At 35.3% G+C, this 21,667-nt stretch overlaps 1 protein-coding gene across 1 annotated transcript in view; it reads right to left on the minus strand.

Annotated features, from left to right (window-relative positions):
- The window catches only part of LOC150094889 (bestrophin-4-like), a 93,817-nt gene extending 75,046 nt beyond the window's left edge, over nt 1–18,771 (minus strand). The window contains exon 1 of the mRNA XM_090411145.1: nt 18,757–18,771. The gene's annotated coding sequence lies outside the window, so the exon portion shown is untranslated. The remainder of the gene's footprint in view (nt 1–18,756) is intronic.
- Between the last annotated feature and the right edge of the window lie 2,896 nt (nt 18,772–21,667).

Consider the following 21,667-nt stretch of genomic DNA (forward strand, 5'->3'; position numbering starts at 1 on the left):
ATTGCCAAATTTATTTTTTAACTGCGCCAGCCAATACTGAGGATAGATGAGACTCTTATCCAGGATGGCTCTCTCAGAGTGGGACACAGTAACTAAACTACAGTAAATTTCTAACTTCTGTTCACTATATTCTTGCATGCAGTCATGGTCCACTTTGTTAAATTATACACGTGGGTTCTTCCCGCTAAGTTCGATAAAAATTTTATGAGTGGCTGTTTGAATTCATATACTAAACCAGATCAGGCAGGTACTAAGAAACATATTTATTAATTAAAGAAATGATACATGAAAGTCTTATTTCTAGGTAATCTGAATCAAATTTTAGTAAGATCTCTGGTTCATTACTACTAATGAAATACATGAACAAATTTGCTTCGACCACCTCTATAATGTTACCTAACATTATCTCATCACAAGTTATCACACTTTCTACACTCACGTGGTCACCAGCTATATCACTTAACACAACACAATTAATTCATACAAATTAAACAGAGCCCTTCTAGGAAGATAGTTCTCAAACAAAGATGGGTCTATGCCAAGTTGGAGACAGTTCCTAAAGTTCTATATAATAAGTCCACTACACAAAATGTTCTTTGGAAAACACACAATTCCTTAACCGTGAATATATAATACAAGAGTCTACATTACCGTCTATGAAGTGATACTCGTTCCTTTCTTCTGCCTTGTCTGGGCATCAAGGCTTCTTCTCAGTCTGCTGCTCGTCTGGTCACCTTCGAGACTGTACCGCCAGATTCTCAGCGGGAAGGGCGATATGGCTCAGGGACTTAGCCAGAACGGACGGCTTCTACTTGGTTTTTCTGTTGTACGATATAGCATAGCTATCCTAGTCCAAGGAAATAGCTAGCTCTATTGCATACGGTGCCGCAGACGACTCATACCTTCCACGGCCAGCCTGGAACTTCTCCATAGGTGCGGACATCCCAACGTCCGAGAGGTCAGAAAACAGGAACCAAAAAATGCCTCGAGTGGGGGTTGCTTGACCTTTTTGTTTTCATGCTCTTCCCAGCGTTTCTCGTATATCGCGATGCCCGCCAACGCGGTCACGTGGGTTTTCGTCACTGCGTCCAGCTCCTTCCACTGCATCGCATGTGCTTTTGGCATGTTTTCTTAGAAAGTGCTCTAGTTTCTCTTTCTCATAATTTCTTCCTTCCCCCCCCCGGCACAAGTAACCTTGACGATCAAAAGGTGACCCTTGGACTCTGGCTTACAGATTTTGCTATCTCATGACACATAAAATGGGGTTCTTAAATTAATTCAATACATTAAATAATTTCTCTATCAGACCCTTATACATAACAGGTTAGGTCTTACAATTCTCTTTCATTTGTTATATAATTTCTTACTCCTTTCTTAGTGTTATATACATTTTCAGTTTATAGCCAACACACCACATTCTCTACCTATTTTCAAAGAGAGTTGTTCCTGAATAAAAAAAAAAAAAAATGGTAATTCTTTTTCTTGGGTTATTCAGGACACAACTCTGCTTTGGAAGTCAAACATGGAACTTTTTCAAGCGACTTCAAAATTCCAATAAACGGAGGTGTGAAGGAAATTTACTTTCCACTTAAATATAATCACAATCATCAAAGCCGGGATTTGACCCAGAAGCCTGTCGGTTGATAGCGGATACACTAACTATTCAATCAACCAGGTCGGAAATGATGTGGAAGAGATTATATTATAAAATAAATTATCTTATTGACTTCATGATCTTATGCTTTTCACCTTGAAAGATGAAGTAATATCAAAACAGTCACCTTGCAACAAGTTTAAGAGCTTTCACTTAAAAGCCAAACGTTAATTAAATTAAGGGGATAAAAATCCCTTATTATTTTACAGCCAGTATGCGAAACTCTGAGATCGAAAACTACGATCTCTCTGTTTCAATACTCCGTTTCGAGTTGCCTTGTAGCACCTGGTAGTACAACACCAAAGCAACTCCGTTTCGAGTTGCCTTGGTGTTCTACTACCAGGTGTTCACTTACACTTGGATTCGCTGATAGTTCTTCGGCATGAAACTCTTAGATCGTAGTTTTCGATCTCAGAGTTTCGCATACTGGCTGTAAAATAATAAGGAATTTTTATCCCCGTAATTTAGCTTTCACTTAATTATCTAAATAGACTATATGTTTTCGGTACCTTTCAATATACTATTATTACTATAGTTCTTATTGTTCCTTAAACGATAACTATGAAGAAAATATCCGAAAAGCGTCATCTTGGTATCGAAAGCTATTAAAATAACGCATAACAAATATGTATCGCTTTTAGCTACGCAGGTGCGCAGCAGCACAGTGACTGAGATGTGTCTGCGCACACTGAATTGTTTCTGCACAGCTGAAAATTTCTTTTAAAAACACTGCTGGTTTTAAGTCACTATTTACATGGTTGTTTTCCTTTCCTTTCCTTTCCTGACAGTCCAAGTATTCTAACTGGTTTAACCGCCGTTGGATCATTATTATTATTATTACTATTTTTATTATTATTATTACGTGACACCTCCAGGGAGTCCAAGAACTCATCTCGGGAGGGCACACTACTCTATTTCGCTAAATACATCTCATCCTCTCCACTAGTACTTAATTCTCCGACTACGACACCACCACCATCAACGCCATCTGTCGCACATCATCAACAACAATAGTATTTTTGGTCTGTAAATTGCATGTGTTCTGAAGACCGAATTCTCTGTACGCGGGATTAAAAACCCGAGTTTCGGGGGAAAAAACCTGCTACCACCGTATGAGATCGAAACCTCATCTTCAACTGAAAAAGCTCATATAAGGATTTCCCTCGTCACGACGAGAATCGAGCCCAGGTCTTTTCCAATCGAAGGGCTCAATGTTCCGGTGTTCTTCCAATTGTGCTACGGCGGATAATAATGTTAGGTCATGTGATCTTGGATGGCCGGCGGGACTTGTTAGGAATGAAATAGGCCTATTTTCAAACGGATGGGAAAGTGATGAATAGCTGGATCAATTGCTTTACTACAATTATGTGAGATAGACTCAGAGTCCTGTACGAAGGTGACGTCATTAAACGTCATTTTACTAGTTGTTTAGAGACATGCGCGTTAGGAGTAATAAATTTACAATTTATTACTCCTATATATTTCGCTCAATATGTCATGAACGTCTTTCAGGGAGAAGACAGAAAAACTGGTAACAGCATTTAAATTCTGAATATAAAAACGAGTCATACAGCATGTATATAATATTACGTGTCTCGGTCGCAGCTGTACAATAGGAGGAAACACTATTCGAATTCAGAGACGTGGGAATAGATGTATAATTAATTTATTAATTTAAAGATAATAAATAAATAAAAATATAAAATTATAAACAATTAACAGCAGTCACTTCCCGAACCGAAGAAATAAGCATTCAGTCTATCCGATAGGACGGTGGCGTAGGGCTATACACGATTCAAAAAAATAGATCTAATTTGAACCTACTGTAGGGTATTATCTTGTATGGTTCCATTGAACTCTGTGTCTAGTGTCGATGGCATGAGAAGCAAGGCCTGAAACTTCAGAATCCAAAAATCTTATATAATATCGATGTTCTTCGATTCTAATCATAGCAGAACGGCCAGTCTATTCAAAGCATCAAATATGACAAGAACAGAGTATTTGATATTTGGTAGCACCAGTAGAGGTGACAATGTATCTCTGATAGACGGTAAGATAGATGACAACTTTCGGGCTGGTTTAAAGGTGGTATACTGATTATATGCGCAAATGGGGCCTTATTGTTTGTTCTGATGTTCCTTTAAGGTTAGGTATGCAGATCATTTTAACATCAGATGGCAATCCTGGAGAGGAATGATAATTATTAGATATTTTCTGTATCAAAGTCTCGCTGTATCCATTAAGTAATAGAATAAGTTTCATTTTATTTTATTTAATTCTTCTAATAGAAGAGACTCAGAAGAACAAATTGTGAGTGCTTGGTCTACAAAACGTTTGATAATACATATTTTTTGTGACGGATGATGATGTAAAGATGCGTGGATATATATATACCAGTAAAGAATGGCTTCCTGTAAACAGAAAATTTCGATATTTCCAGCAGAGTTACAATGTCTTCAAGTATCCAAAAAGGGAAGATTGTTGTTAATTTTATCCAGAAACTGAAGTAGTTCTGTTTCGGAATGAGACCAGATTGCAAAGGTGTCATCTACAAAACGTAGTCAAAGCGAAGTCGAGGAGAAATGGTGTTAAAAATCCGATCCTCTAAATGCTTCATAAAATAATCAGCCAAAGCAGGTTATATAGGGCTACCCATCGCACTGCTTTCGATCTGCTGAAATAATTTATTACGCCAAGTAAAATATCCGCATCGATAGTAAACTTGAATAAACCAGGGGCGAATGCTAGTCTTGAAATTCACTCTTGCTCTTGTTATCATTCAGGGAGTGAGAGGTGTGATTGAAGTCTGATTAGTGGAATAATGAATTACTGTCCATTTAAAACTATATATTTAGAAATTTATGTACATTTAGTCATACAAATGCAATATTTATTTTACAAATGATATTCTATCTTTTTCAATTTAGCTACTTGAATACAAATTCTACCTTACGGTTCTTCTTTATGAACTGGTCAATAACATCGTCATAAAAAGTTGGCTGTAACTAAATTTTCCCAAGCAACAAGCTTTACAAGCTCACTGGCTAGAGCTATGTTGACTGCGTATGGCCTGTGTTTAAGAAACAGAGTGAGACGACGTGAAATGGCTATGCGCGCACATGAAATCGCAGTGCTGCTGCGAGGACCTGGAAGCTCCTACAACCGAGCAAGCCAAGTAGCTTTGAGTAGACAAGCAAGCATCGGCCTTCGATACACAACGCAAAGCTCAATTATTGCCGCGCAAGCTTAAGACGAATTCTGTCTACAAAAATAAAAGCCTCAATGGAATGCTTATAAATGCATGCATTTATAAACAAATAAATAGTACTTCTTTCTCAGTTAATGAGCTTGCGCAGCAAGCATGGAGAATTCGCCCCTGGAATAAATTGACTATCAACAGTGAAAATCTACTTGTAAAATCTGTAGTTTCTTGAAGTGATATATTTGTAAACAATAAAACTACATCAAAGAAAATCATCATTTCAGACTCTTGAAAATTATCTTTAATTTTTTCTTTGAAGCGAAAACCATTTTTTATATAAGAGGTGGGTTCCCAGTAAAATTTTTTAGAAATCTTGAAAGATTTGCAATTGAACATAGATCGGTTTTTGCATATGTATTTTCATTATTAAAATAGTTCAGTTACAGCCAAATATTATTTCGATTGTTTTATCAATAAAAACAGCATTAGAACTGGGGGAAAAGGAATCTTTCATAGTTTAACAACGAAATTATTTTAATGAGTAAGTAGCAATTCTGACTGAATTGCTACTTACTAATTCTACCAGACAGACATCAGAAATAATGTATTTTATACTTGTTTAGGTACAATACAGCTTTCTAGTGATCTCAGTATAATTTTCGACGGCTAATAATTCTGCTGTTTTCGCAATAGTAATCATAATACTTGTGATAAATTTACATGATCTAAAGAACGATAGAGTGGTCGTAAAAAATCTCAGGATGTCACTAGTCATATCGTGCTTACGACACTTCGACTCGTTTTATGGCTTGTGCACTACACATATTATTTTAAAATTAAAAATAAAATTAAAATAATTGGATAAATTTTTTTAATGTAGATCCTAAGTGTAAAAATACCAACATCAGTTCAAATAATTTAGTCTGATTTGAAACAACCGAAATTGAACCTCGTGAACATCGTCTTGTGTCGATTCTAAATCGCCCATTTTATCAAACCTATCCAACCAGAGTAGTGCAAATCTTATTCCTTTTCTAGACATAGTAATGCTTATTATTCTGTTTATTAATTTGATACTGTTTAGTGGATAATCTGACTTCTAGTGAACAAATAAAATATTGAATATAGCTAAACTATACTATTTATTTTGCAGCTTTGATCCTTTATATCTTCAACGACAAACTAATTTTTGCAGTGCTATTTCTAACAATAGCATTTTACTTACTTTAGGAGTTTTAGTATTCTTTGAAAAGTGGCACCCTCTGAATCACTATTTCGCTGTTTAACAAGCAACCAATTCAAACTTTTGCACAGCACTAGAAATTTCAGTTTACTCTTCCCTTATTTTCTACAATTACTTTATTCACTCTTCACCTTTTCGTCTGTAAAAGAAGTCGGTAATTCTGCTTCATACTGTAGTATGCTTAAACTACACTAATATATTGAAATATCGCCCTTTTTTTTTTCAGAAACGTGGAGAAAAATAATGATAAAACAAGATGAAATTATTGATAAATAAAGAAATAAAACCTACCAGAGGAAGTTAACATCTATCCGAACATATTTAGAACCGTAACTTTGTTAAATATATTGAGATTACTCAGACGAAATCGAAATAAGAACGATAGTAGTGGGCTCGGAAAAACGAATAACATCAATGATGCAATACTTACTACCTTTAACTATATTACTGAAATTATAGTAGACACTCCTGCTTAATAGTAGACACAACTGCCACAATATTTACGTGTATCACGTAAATATTGTGGCAGTTGGAGATTGTCTGATTTACTGAAATTTACAAACACTAAAATTACAAATATATTGACAAGTATAAAATAAAAAATACGATATTTTTCGCATTTAACTTAACGCATTTAACGAGATTAATTAAATTTTAATAAATAATAACACTATGAGAATGAGTTCAGTTCCTATTTATAATCTAACAATGATATCGTATTTGTTAACCTCTTTTTTCTCCCAAAATAGGTCGTTTTATAATAGTCAAGGTGACTACAAGCAGTCCCTCAGATAACATAATCTTTTGGTACTTATCGATATTATAAGCCTTTTACCAGACTGGCAGAAGATACAATGGAAGAATAGTTCTACTGCTTAGTATTCTATGATTATTACACAATAAATTATAATTCATATACTCTATTATTTTCAATAGTATAATTACGCGACACTCATTAGGTAGCTTTCTGAAAAATATGGAATTACCTATTTCGGTTACTTTGTCCGAGGCAATGTCAGAAACTGCGTTCTTACTAAAGAGTTGTTTCCTCAGTTTATAACAAACAATTTGACTTACTCATTTCATTTTTTCGTGCATTAAAAGGTAAACTTATTCTTCAAGGGAAAACAAAAAGGCTCATAAGTGTCACATCTAGAAGTAGCATGTAGTTTTGACTTGTAAATGAATTTTTGTAAGTTAAAACCTTCTTTATAATACTTTGATCCTTGCACTATAAGATTTCCTCTGCATAACCTTTGTTAACAGTGTGACCAAATCATTTCGTAGGTACGAACAAATTCTAAAGTACAGTAATATCTTGGTAGTTGCAGTTAATGTTTTTTACTAGCTGAATATTTAAAGAATAAAATTTAAATCAGTTCAAGATAATATTCTCTTAAAAAAGGGGCCCCCTTCTTTATTGATGATCATGTATGTGAAAAATTTCCATGTAAATCCCAAGTATTTATTTTTCTTTTTTTCTTTCAACTTTTCTAATTTTATAAAAAAAAAAAAAAATGTCGAATACGCTATTTTATGATATTATGAAAAACGACAGAAGATGTAACCATACAATAAGAGATATTTTTTAAAGCTTATTATCCTTTGTTTATTGAAAAAAATAGAAAAATTAACAAGTATGTAAAAGCTAAAATCAGCAAACAGATTTCGTTATGCAAATCAAAAATCACACAAATCTGATATTTACCTGAAAATATAAACTATTTTGGATCTCACAGAAGTCCAAATTTTGGGTCCAAACATACAGGTAATGGACAAAAAAAAAAAAAAAAAAAAAATGGAAACACTGAACTATCGGATCTGTAGTTGAAATGCAGCGTCTACGATGCACCAAACACAGATGCAGTTGATATGCACATGTACTCCCGACATTCTTACGTGTATAAAGGCAAACGAAGGCCTACTGCCGTTTTTTTGCATGTTAGAATGGAATCCAGAGAGGACCTTAGTGACTTTGAAAGGGACATGATTGTTGGCGGGTGCATCTCTGACCAGAATGGTATGGAAAAACATCAGCGAAATGCAATAGTAGGTGAAAGCACTTAATGCAAGAAAGAGAAAGAAAAAAAAAGTGCGCTGTACCACGAAAAATAGGTGAGCTACTACTGCTGAGCAATTGTGCGAAAAATTCAACTCCGGTCATGAGAAACCCATTTCAACAAACACTCTGCGCCTGGAACTACACAGAGTGGGATATCACTGTCGGATTACCTAACACAGGCTTTGATCACTCCCGTCAACAAACGTCGTCGCGTCCAGTGGCGCAAAACTCAGGCGGTAGACTACACAACAGTAGAGGGATGTGATACGGTCCAATGAATCCACATTCACACTTTTTGCTGTAAACTGGCGAATTCGTGTGTATCATCAACCGAGGGAAGCTTATCAGTCAGACTGCTTGTTTTCAACTGTGAAAGGTTTTGGTGGTGGTTCTGTAATGGTCTAGGGCACATTCTCATGGCACAGTTTGGATCCACTTGTTGAATTGGAAAGAAAAGAGGATGCTGTACGTTATCTTTCAATCATAAGTGATCATCTTCATTCCCTGTTGACACACTTTTCTCCTACGCAGCCAGCCACGTTTCAACAGGATAATGCTACCATTCATCGAGAAGATATGGTCACCCAGTCTTTTGCGGAATATGACAGTGAGGTGTCCTGTCTTCCATGACTATCCCAATCGCCAGACTTAAATTCTATAGAACATTTATGATCCAGTGCTGGCCTGGTTGATCGAGTGAGTAGTGTATCCGCTCTCCAGCCAAGAGGATGTGGGTTTGAATCAAGGTCATGGATGTTTGTGATTGTCCTACTAACCAATTACCATATGTACTACTGTGTCCTGGCGCAGTAGAACCTTTGATGTCTTTGCGCCATAAAAAATCAAATCAAATGATCCAGTTTCTGTTGGAAGAATGGTGTAAAATTCCTCATGTTGAGTTCCAAGCACCGACAAAGTCTCTCCCTCGAAGAATACGGGCTGTAGTAGACGCCCACGGCTGACCGACGTCATAATAAACAACACGTGTCACTATTTCCATTTTTTGTCCATATATATATATATATATATATATAGAGAGAGAGAGAGAGAGAGAGAGAGAGAGAGAGAGAGAGAGAGAAAGTTTTTTACCTTGGGTATACTATACGTTAAAGATACCAAGCAATTTTATAAACTCGGTTTTAATCCTTTCTCCCAAGTAAGTCAAGTTTGCACCTGAACTATGTTCAGGTCTAAGGCAACTCGTGGTAAAGGTGGAGTTAGCTCTGATCACTTTCCTTTAGTATCTCCCCTAATGCAAAGCACACACCCCCTTGCGGAATTTCCTTTAATGCATAGCATCATACATCTTCGGAAGGGGATGTGCTTTGAATTAGGGGAGATACTAAGGGAAAGTGATCAGAGTTTACTCCACCTTTACCACGAGTTGCCTCAGACCTGAACATAGTTCAGGCGCAAACTTGACATACTTGTCTGTTTGCTTACATGGGTAAAAGGATTAAAACCAAGTTTACAAAATTGCTTGGTATCTTTAATATATATATATATATATCATTACCGTTTTTTTGCCTGTGTGAATAATTGTAATTAACAGTTGTGTCTCTCTTTGTGTGTTGTGACCTCCTGTCAGAAACTGTCATATGCCATCTGAAATCATTTTACAACAAGAAACAGACGAATGCATTAAGTTTAAGGGAGATGATAAATCCCGTATTATTGTACAGCAGGGTACGAAACTCGGATAATTATGAGAGAATATTAAGGACAGTGAGGGCTCTTGCTCCACCTTTGCTCCGAGTTGTCCTGGTGTTGTACTACCCAAGTGATTACTTACACTTGGGCTCGCCGATAGTTTTTTCAGCATGAAACTCTAGGATTTCGATCCGAGTTTCGTACCCGGCTGTACAATAATACGGGATTTACCATCTCCCTTAAACTTAACTTATGTCGCCGGTAAAATAGCCTTTTGGCTTGTTATAGTAGTAATGACGAATGCATTGTTTATACAAATTTTGTCATAATTTCATTTTTATCATAATGAAATGTTCTGTGTTCGCGAGATGGCGGTACTTGTGTGCCTCTTCACCGGATGCCGTTAAAATTAGAGATAGTCTTGGGCTAGCGATCTCTGATTAGCTAAAGGTGGAAACTGACTGCTCTTCATGCTCGGAAAGTTAGACAGGACCAGACGGCCTTGCCTAACTCATGGGATTTATTTTTATTTTTTATGAAATATTCTGATATCATGACAATTGTAAATTCATCGAAAATTTTGTATTTTAATTTAAACATTAAGTTAATAACATACCACCCTCCCTTGGAAGACAGAACGTTTGGTAGTATTTAAGAAAAAAAGTTTGAAAAAATCTTTGATTGACTTTTGTTTTGTATAAACTTCACGCCTCAATTCAAAGTACGATCTTTCAAGGCCTCGAACGCTTTTACGATCACCCGCACTGATGCTGTGCTCATAAAATAAAGCTTTTACTTTTACCAGCGCTTCATGCTTCTCGATAAAGTTCGGCACAATTTCGGGTTCGCCATCCTCCTCTTCTCCGGGATTCTTCTCTACCTCCTCCACTATTTTCAATCGCTCGTACAGAGTTCTCACTTGCTTTTTCGGTTGGTCATGGTCCAAGGATAATAACATAAATAACAGGAACGAATTAATTCGTAAATGGTTAAGCCAGGTTAACGAATGAAACTATCAACTATTTGCAATGAAGTAAAGCTCAAAAGTGACGTTCTCATAACCGTCCCTGATTAAGCGTTACTCTCGACAACAGTGTTGCCAAGTCTTCACTTAGTCAAAAAAAAAAAAAAAAAAAAGGATGGAGAGCAAACAGTACATCGTTTCAAATTAAAAAGAAAAAAAAACTGTCCATGTGGGAAAATGTTGCGTCAAGAACGTGATTTGTAAACGATAATCGATGAAGACGGGGGGGGGGGATAGTGTTATTTATATGGAATTAGTTTCGGGACCAAAGAAGGTAGACAAAATATGCGGGTAGTCAAAGGTAACGGGAACGATGAATCGAGGTTTCGCAGTATCTATTTGATGCAACGGATTTACCCGGATATATGACATAATTAAAGAAATTTAATGACCAGAAGCCGAGAGATACTAAAATAGAAAAAAAAAAATTATTATTTTCACAGACAACTTGCTTTTCCTTCTTGGAATACTTCTTCGGGTGCATAACATGAAAAGGGAAATGCAAAAATATACATTACAAGAGAAAGAATAGCTATAAATTAACTTGCAAACTTATTGCTGACATCTGAAGACATTCTGGATGCCATAGTATTGTTGGGCTCATGTTAAAAGTTTAATGGAGTGAAACAGCACCAGAAAAGGATTAAGCATAGAATTTAATTCTTCCAATAAATTCATCTCAGTTACAGAAACATCGTCAGGAAATACATAATGAGACTGTGGCATAGACAAAAAAGGCAGCACAAAACTGTGAAACAGAGGGACAAAAGACATAGAGTGCTAGCTAGGTGGACGTCCTCTATGGATACCTGTAGGCGGCCCAGGATGTAAACTGAGATCTCGAAGTATTAGTGTTTCCCATATTTTGTTAAGCTTTAGGCAACTATATTTATTCGAATTAGGTTGATTTTTAAAAGCAACAGCAGATTTTAAAAACAGTCTTTCTCTTCTAAATTTACTGTGACGGAGCATGATGGTATTTTTCCGGTTGATCTGTGTATGCTTTGGATACAAGCATACAGATTGACCACAGGCATGCTGTTTTTCTCCATTAAACTTTTAACATGAGTTTTTTCCCCAGCACTTAAGCCTTAACATACGGAATATTATTGGGCACGTTCACGAGGCCATGATCTCGTATACACCAAAGTTGAATAGCTGAAGGGTGACAATCAGATAGGTTAAAGCTAAGGTTAGAATAAAGATCGACAGGATTGAGGACAATTTCTGTTGATTCCACAGTTCTCTCCAGCTCATCGTAGCATCTAAAAGTGTTTCCTGATTTGTTCAAGAACACTGTATGAGTGACAGAATCTTCATCATTAGGGTGAGCAGAATTAAAAACGTAATTAGATAGTGCGCTGGCTCTAGTTCTTCCATAGGGGACGTCTCTCACATGTTCATCCATATTCAACTCAATGGATTTATCCGTTGGACCAAAATGAGGCCCATTGCAGTTACACCAAAGACGACGAACTCCTGGATACTTTAGGCTGTCATATTCTGATTTAGGTGTACTAATTAAGGAACAGAGTTTCGATAGAGGCATAAAAGAAGTGTGGAATTTAAATTTCTTGAGAATTTTAGCTAACTTTGTTGAAATGGAGCTGATATCCTGTAGAGATATGAACCCTCTACATCAGTAATATCTTCAGTACGGTGAGTAGGTGAATTAAATAGTAGCTTACGAACAGTCAGTTTAGGGTTTAGGATAACCGTTTATCTGAAAGGTTGTAAGGTGAAAAGAAAGTGTAGTTCTTTAGTGATGTCTTCTTCTTCACTGAGGAGAGAGCGAGCACGTTTACCGAATGTAGTCAAGCTTTTGGGGCGGATAATGATGAGGTTGCACATGAAGGTATCCGTTGGTATATGTGGATTTTCTATAAATGGAAATCTTCAGTTTTTTCGAGACACGAGTGAGTTTGGCATCCAGGAACGGAAGAGAACTGTTAACTTCCAGTTCATTTTCAGGTAAATTGTATTGTTGGGTGTTGGTTGTTGAGGTGGTTCAGGAACTCCTTTGCAGAATCTGGTCCATGGCTCCAAACTAAGAAAACTCTTCAATATACCTTTTCCATAACCTTGGCTTTATTGGAAAGGAACCGATTGCTTTTTCCTCAAAGGTTTCTAAATATAAATTTGCTAATATAATAGATAATGGATTATCCATGACAAAGCTGCAGTTTTGTTTGTAAATAGCATTTTTAAAAACATAAAAAATTAACCAGAATTTATGCAATGGGTCAAGAGGGAAATAACTTTTTTGATAACTTAACTTTTAGAATTAAAACTTCCTCAGTAGGTACATTAGTAAAAAGGGAAATAACCTCGAAACTTGCCATAGTTTCATCTTTTTGAAGATGCATGTCCTAATCGAATAAAAGTGTTCAGAATTATTGAGAAAGGAGGTGGTCGAGCTTGTTAAACTTTTTAAAACTTTGGCCAAATGTTTTGAAAGTTTGTAGGTGGGAGAATCAATGCCGTCTACTAAAGCCATATAATCGCCGGATGAAAGGATGTAGTGAAGGAAGAGATAATCTTAAATTTCTAGGAAATTCTGTAGTGGTTCTCAGGAGATTGTTAATACAATTATAAAGTTCACGAATTGGTTCCCTTTGAAGAATTGAAATGTTACAACAACTACGAACAGATACGTATTCAATTCTTGATCGATGTCTGTTTTTTACCTATATGTTCATTCGTTCATTTATCCTCTAGCGCCTTTGATTCCCTATATGGAGTAGTAGACGAAACTGCTTTAGTCCTAACTTTCAGTGTTTCTTTTTAATTAAGTTCATTGAATTGAATGCAAATTATGAATGAATGAAATAAAAAACAACTGAATGAAAATTATCTTTTATTTACTTTACAAATTTATATTATTTTAAAATTGATAAATGGTAATTTCTGGTAGGAAATTCAAATAGATTAATCTTCTTGAAATATCAACAGTTGAATCTGGTGTCAAACTATTTATATTGAGGAGCGAGGGTAAGAGAACGTATAAATCATTGTAAACATGATCAAAGGAACTTCACAGACCTTCACCCCCCTTACCTAATTCATAAATGCGTTATGCCTCTGATTTACAGTCGTCATCGGTTGACCCTTTTCTGAGCAAAGTAGCTTTAGACACATTTTGAAGCTAAAAAAAGCTTTTTTCTTCACAAAACTTCAGATTTGTTTTCCCCTTAATCTTATATTATCAGTCGATAAAACCTGTAAAGAAAACTTGTCACTCTGTGATGTTTATTTTGAACTTATTATCATCAGTGAAGTAAATAGTCACTTCCTGCTTTCTCTGACTGATTAATCTATTACCACCTCAGACTGCCTCTTCACAAGTTGTGGAGGGGCTTATGTTATTTCGCAAGTGTAGATGACACGAAAGAAATTGCAAAATATTTTCTTTAGCTGGTTAGCAAGAAACTGCTAACCTTGAAACTAAGATGATGATTTATTTATTGCTTATATGTTAGAGCTAATCCAGTCATCTATTTTTTGTTTAACGGGGACTATATAGAACTGTGTGGGACTATATAGAACTACATATTCGCAATGTTAGTTTACTAATGAAAAGTTACAAAATTTAGTATCATGAATTCTCACATCATAGCAAACTCACTACATCATTATAATTTTGCTACAGCAATTTAGTATGTCTTTTGTGAGGTGTTTATAAAAACTGTACTTTTAATGTTTTGACCAAATGGAACATTGCAGTATCTGCCTTGTTTCCTGACCAGTCCCTAGGCGACTTTCACCTACTAACCAAAATGAAACAATTTCTACAGGGGAGGCCACTTTAGCACAAATAGGTTATCGTGAAGATATTCAGAAAAATCACTTGGAAGATGGAAGTTGGTTATTGCACTTGTGAGAAAAGATAATCCACATGACTAACGATTATAAAGGAAAAGAAGCTGTCCGTCGATAATAATAATAATAATAATAATAATAATAATAATCCTTTGTTGCCATTACTTTTTCTTTAACTGTCATATATTATGTGAAGATTGAGAGTGGTGGAGAGGGAGACTTTAATTTTTTAATACTATTTCAGACTATAACCCCGCATGTAAGCGAATGGATTTTGCTCTGATAGTTGCACTAACTAATGATATATAAATGAAGACCAATATTGCGAACCATTCAGACATAATTACAAACTAAACCAGATTAAATGATATACGTATAAGAAATTGCTTCATTATGACATGACTAAGGCCTGTGTAACCCTATGGAAATGATATATTGTATCCATAGCACTAAGATGTCCGAAGAAAGACCGTTCTAAGTTTGATTCCATTTACCGACTAGAAGAATTCCTAAGCCTTTTTTTTTTTTTTTTTCAACTTATTCCAAGCGAGTCGATTTCCGGCACTAGCAAGCTTGTTTTTCCTCCCGTAAACTTTCTCCTCCCCTTAAAGTCTTTTATTTCCCTCCACTTAACCGTAACGTTTTGAACAGTAGCGGTCAGCTGATTCTCCGCTTACACACACACACACACACACACACACACACACACACACACACACACACACACACACACACACACACACACACACACACACACACACACACACACACACACACACACACACACACACACACACACACACACACACACACACACACACAATCTTAGGTGTATAAGGTACGATAACAGTTTTAAACCTATTACTGTTTTGCCAATAAACAATTTTTACGCTTACCTGATTTAAACAAATCCATTATTATTATTATTATTATTATTATTATTATTATTATTATTATTATTATTATTATTATTAATCTATAAAGAGCATTGTCGATAACCAAGTAAAAAACACAGACTGGAATTCCCTACTTAAAATAAACGATCCTGTAACATTATACGAGAAATTTCAACTAAAGTTCACAGAAATATACAAAAAAACAACGAAACCTACACAAACGAGGCGACAAACAGACAACAATCCATGGATAAATGACGACATACTAAATACTATTACTGTAAAAGAAAATCTATGGAAAAAACTTAAAAAGTCACCCAGTAACACACATTTACAAAACTTATACAAAAACACAAGAAATAAACTAACAACAAAAATTCATAGGGCAAAAAGACACTACTACTTCCAAAAATTCATGGAATATAACGACAACATTAAGCAAACATGGGCTACACTCAACGAACTAGTAACCCGAAAAAAGAAAACTTCAGCACAAGATTTTATTGCAAAAAGCTTCGGTCAGGGCACAAACCAAGAGGAACTCGCAGACTCATCCAACCATGCTTTCACAAACAACATCACACAACTCAAAAAAGACAAACTACCATTGATCAATAAAAAACTACCGATACAAAGTCAACAACAAACGATGTATTTTCCACCCATAACAAAACAGGAACTGAAAGAAGCAATCCTACAACTAAAACCAAAGACCACTCCAGGAATAGACAAAATAAGACTCACAGACCTTATAACACACTTTGAACATATAAATCCAATACTCTTGAAACTCGTGAACATAATATTCGACACAGGCATTATTCCACAACTAAAAACTGCAGTAATTACGCCAATATACAAACACAGCAAAAGAAACGATACTCAGAACTACAGACCAGTAGCTACGCTACCAGTCATCTCAAAAATTCTAGAAAAAATAACACACACCAGACTACAGACCTATTATTTACAGAAGTACAACATCATCTCACAAAACCAATATCGTTTTCAGAAAACAAAAAGCACCATTACTTTATTAGAAGACATCGCCGACACAATAAACAAAGCTCTCGACAAAAACAAGTACGCTGTCCTTATACTGCTGGACCTAACTAAAGCATTTGACACACTTGAACATGACATACTACTCACCAAACTATATTCAATAGGTATAAGAGGAACACTGCATACATGGTTCAAGGACCAATTCTCAAACAGAACACAAGTAACAAAAATAGGTACATGTCACAGTCGGAGTATACAAGTAAAACACGGTGTACCTCAAGGTGCCATATTATCACCCACTCTATTCAACATATACATTAACGATGTTCATAACATATCCATAAGAAGTCAAATATTTCAATACGCAGATGACACAGCACTACTAGCAATCCACACAGACATTAACATAGCTCTCTGCAAAGCACAACAAGACCTACACGAAATCACAACATACTTCCACCAAAACGCAATTCTAATCAACGGCACCAAAACACAGATGTTGATAATACACAACCCAAGAATCATACGCCCTGCATCACTATCGATACATTGTCACATATACCGCTGCAATAACAACAAAAATACCTGCCAATATTCCGAAATCAAACCTGTAACACACGCAAAATACCTCGGTCTCTATATAGATTCCCACCTTAAATGGACAAAACATATAGAATACCTACACACCAAACTCCGGATCATCGCAGCAAAACTCTTCCAAGTTAAAGATATTATTCCACCCAACATAAAAAACTCCTATATCACGGTATCTGCGAATCCCTACTCAGATACGGAATAACAGTCTATACAAATACATCAAACAGCCACCTAACAAATTAGAAATACTACACAGGAAAATCGTGTCAACAGTGAGCTGGACACCTTACACGCAACAACCAATGTCCGATAAGCACATGGCGATACACAGAATTCTGAGAATTAAAAGGAATTACTTCAACATCACCTATCGAAACAACAAAGACACATGTCGTATAACACGACCTACAACAACTCTCTACATCCCCACACCCTTCAACAACTCATACGGTTCTTTTGTGAGATCACATCAGATACCCACGCAACTCAACAACCTACCAAGAAAGTTAAAACACGTAGATAACTACAGAACATTAAAAAACGAACTCTGGAAAATATACCAACAAAGTTAAGAAACCATTAACACTAATATACACATTACAAATCACTACCATCCAATGCCTACATCCCATACATAAACAGTAGTAACAACACAAATAATGAAGGCTAAATCCCACTCTCTTCATAAAAGCTAACTCAAGCTTCGAAGTAGGTGGGATTAACTTGCCTCACTCATCTACAAGTAATCCTTATAAGCAAATGCAGAAATTTGTATGTATAATCACTCTTTCTCAAACTTAAAAAAAAAAAAATAAATAAAAAATTATACAAAAAATTCTGTTTAATCTTCATTGTTAATATTAGAAGAATATTTGTTGTAAATACATAATATAAAGGCAAAAAAGTATTATTAAAAAATTTAATTGAAATCCAATGTAGGAAATGCAGCGCTTAGTGCTAAACTCTGTAAAATTATAAGGTGCAATATCACACAAGATGTTTATTGTATGTATAAATATTTTAGCAATAAAAAAAATTATTATTATTATTAGAATCTAATCCCCAGAAGTTTGGAACCACAGCACATTTGGTTGGGATAAGGATTACGTAATTCGGGAACCCTGTTCTCTAGACACTAAACAATATTTTTTTCAAACTCCCAGGCACCCAAATAAGTAAGAGCGGTAGATGTGTAAACTTAAAGATATACATGCCATAATGGAATTTGCAACGATATTTTGTTTCCAGTATTATGATCTTATCTGCAATGACAGCTTGTTGGTTGGGGAAACCAAACAAGCAGTAGAGACTACTAAGTATGAACCTTTTCCATGTTTGATATAGAACAGGGAAATCAATTTTCTAACCTGTTTAAAAGAACCTGTTTAACAGAATTAAACGCAATATAGGTGAACCTAAAGATTTATAAAAAGGATTTGTGCAAATATCATTCAAAATGTGTTTGTTTTACCACTACTTTATAGCAGTATCTCATATGGAAGATAGCAGTTAAGCAAATTAGAAAATTATTTTTATATTTTCAAGGAAAATTGTCAAGCCATTTACTTACAACGACAGACCATGAATAAAATACACTGTCTTACCTGACTCATGTTTTCTTCTCATTAAGCCGAACAAGAATTACCAAGAGCATGGAGTCTCGCAAACTAACTGGACAAATTCTCCCACTCGTGTTGTGCTATTTTTATAGTTTAAAGCTAATATATCATCCTCTTTTCACTTTATATTTACCAGTTTTGTGTTTATCTCTTATTATTCTTCTCTCCATGGAAACCGGCTTATCTAAAATACTCACGCCCACATATATATATTTATTATTTTTTTTGTCCAAACTAAATCTGTTGACTTTAAAGCGTTAGTGCGGATGAAGATATCTTACATTTGATCTCGCAATATCTGTCGCCATAATCAGACCATTGAACGGGTTGCTTCTGATAGGATGCAGTTGCAAAATCGATCAGAGGTCTACATTTAAGGTGTTTAGAAATTCGCATTGCAACTACTTTGCAAATCATCATACTATAATTTTAATATTTTACCTAACAAAATAACATTAGAGAGGAATATAAACTAAAGAAATATATTAAAAATTAAATTGAAATAGTTTAATGGTGGGTGTTTGTGTATGTTTATGGCAACATTTTGGTCCCATGATGCAAGACTATTAGAAGAAAGACCTGTATAGGTTCGCTTCTAGTTACTGGTTGGAAGAACTCTGTCTGGGTGTTTTTAAATCTGCATCCGAATTAGTCGAGCTTTGGAACAGATGCGTAGGATTTTTCTCCCGGAAACTAGTTTTTAATCCCACTATTCAGAAAAATCAGCCATAGAAAAGAACTATTTCAGAAAGCAATCCAGATGGGGTGTAGGAACATGAGATGGACCGCAATTCTCTAGGATATCTTTCGTCATGAGCTCAGCTATTGGTGATGGCTACCGGTAGAGAAGAAGGGGCTGCTCAATCTTTTCAAAAAAAAAAAAATAAATAAAAAATAAATAAATAAATAAATAAAAAGCCAATGCTATTGCGAATATTCTAGTATCCCCTAATAAAAATTCGATAGTTACCAGTTCATGCTAGTACAGAGAACTAATTCTGGAAGAGTTCCTCTAGCCGATGACTAGAATCGAACCAGCAATGGTCTTTGAGTTAGGCCCTAACTAAGACTCATCGTGGGAGGTTCACTGTTATACACACAGTTACACAGTTAATGCTAGCTAGGTTTAGAAACATTAACACCTGTCTAGAACGTCGTAATAATACACTCATCCTTGGAGAGCATTATCATAACGAATTGTATTCCTCCTGATCCATTTTAATCCCCTAAGTTAGAGGATTAAATGAATTAGTTAATTAATTTAATAATAATAATAATAATAATAATAATAATAATAATAATAATAATTTATATGCACTTACATGTGTGTATGTACTCATATGTGTATTCTATAGTTGATTTTTTGAGTTGCGAGATTCAAATTGATCGAGAATTAACATTTTCCTTCCTGATTCATTCATTTCATTCAATATTTTGAAAAAAAAAATAACCTTTTTAAATAGTTGTTTGCTTTCTTAAGAAAGATTTAACTTAATTTTAGGATTTCAATAACAGATATATGTTTAGTAACTTTGCAACAGCAGAAAAATGCTAGCATATGGTGCTAGCATTTTTCTGCTATTGCAAAGTTACTAAACATATATCTGTTATTACCAACATTCATCGTAAACACTGCTTAAAATAAAATATGACTGAAGTATTTATCATGGTTAATAGAAAATTAATCTGAAAAATTAACGCCCTACTTAAGCGTGCATTGATTTTATTCCAGTTAGAAAATGGGATAGTTGTCTACAGGAGGGTTGTCAAACAATTTTAGTTTAGTTTAGTTTTCACCGCTATCAGTATCTTTGACTGGGCAGTGTCGTGTCATGATCCCTCTATCGGAAAATATGGCCATTCTACCTAAGTCAAATGCACAGTTATGCGACTAATCACATTTTTAATATACCGAAAAGCGCAAAGGAAGATGAGTTGCCATTTATATTGCATTAAATGTAGCTTCCTGGACTTGTGGATTTGTTATTATTACTGTACATAAATCGATCCATTTAAACAGTTTTGATATGACGTCGGCAAAGTGATCATAAGAGACTATCCCGTTTATAACAAGAATTACCTAATCGTGTGGGATGAAAAGAGTATTTTAGATTAGTCATCGGGCAAAAAGCAAACAGATTTCGCTTCTCTTGCGATACTCTCGCTAGATGTATCTACGTCATTCAAGGATGTTTTTGTTGAATATTAACTGACATTTCTCAGATTTTTGTTTCACAAATAAGATTTTCACGATAACATAATTTGCTTACAATATACTAGGAAAAGTGTATATTTTGATATATATTGGATATCAATACTATACATTGATATCCGATAACTAATTTCGGTGTTATTTTTAATGCTAAATGATAATTTCAAAATAATTTTTAATGTTAATGAATAAATAATGTTATTAACCTGCTGTACAATTGAAGTGTTAATTTTTAAATGCAAGAAGCTAACACATAGATACACATATTTCCCTCGCCAAATATCAGAGAGGATTTTCCTGAAAATGCCTTTAAAAAAAATGGTAAAATCGATCAAAAGGCCCAGTGAAGGTGATGTCTGGAAGGAATAAATTAACTGTTATGCATTAGTCTTTATTATTAATAATAACTAACGGCATACTGTCCGGAGATCAGTCACCCAAACATTAATAAACATAATTAGCTAACGCCGTTTATTCCCTTATAGGGAGTAAGTGCAACCTTCTAACCCTATCTAGCTTTTGGAGCCTTATGGGGTAGTTCAATCTCCACCGGCTGCCAATTAGAGATAGCTGGTCCATGACTATCACTAATGCCGGCCTGGTTAGCCGAGGAGTTAGCGTATCCGCTCTCCAGCCAAAAAGGCTGCGGGTTCGAATCCCGCTGTGGGAACGGATGTTTGTGAT

Source organism: Typopeltis vanoorti, chromosome 21 (genome assembly GCF_054136105.1).
Source record: "Typopeltis vanoorti isolate ZY-2024b chromosome 21, IOZ_Tvanoo_1.0, whole genome shotgun sequence".
Lineage (NCBI taxonomy): Eukaryota > Metazoa > Arthropoda > Arachnida > Uropygi > Thelyphonidae > Typopeltis > Typopeltis vanoorti.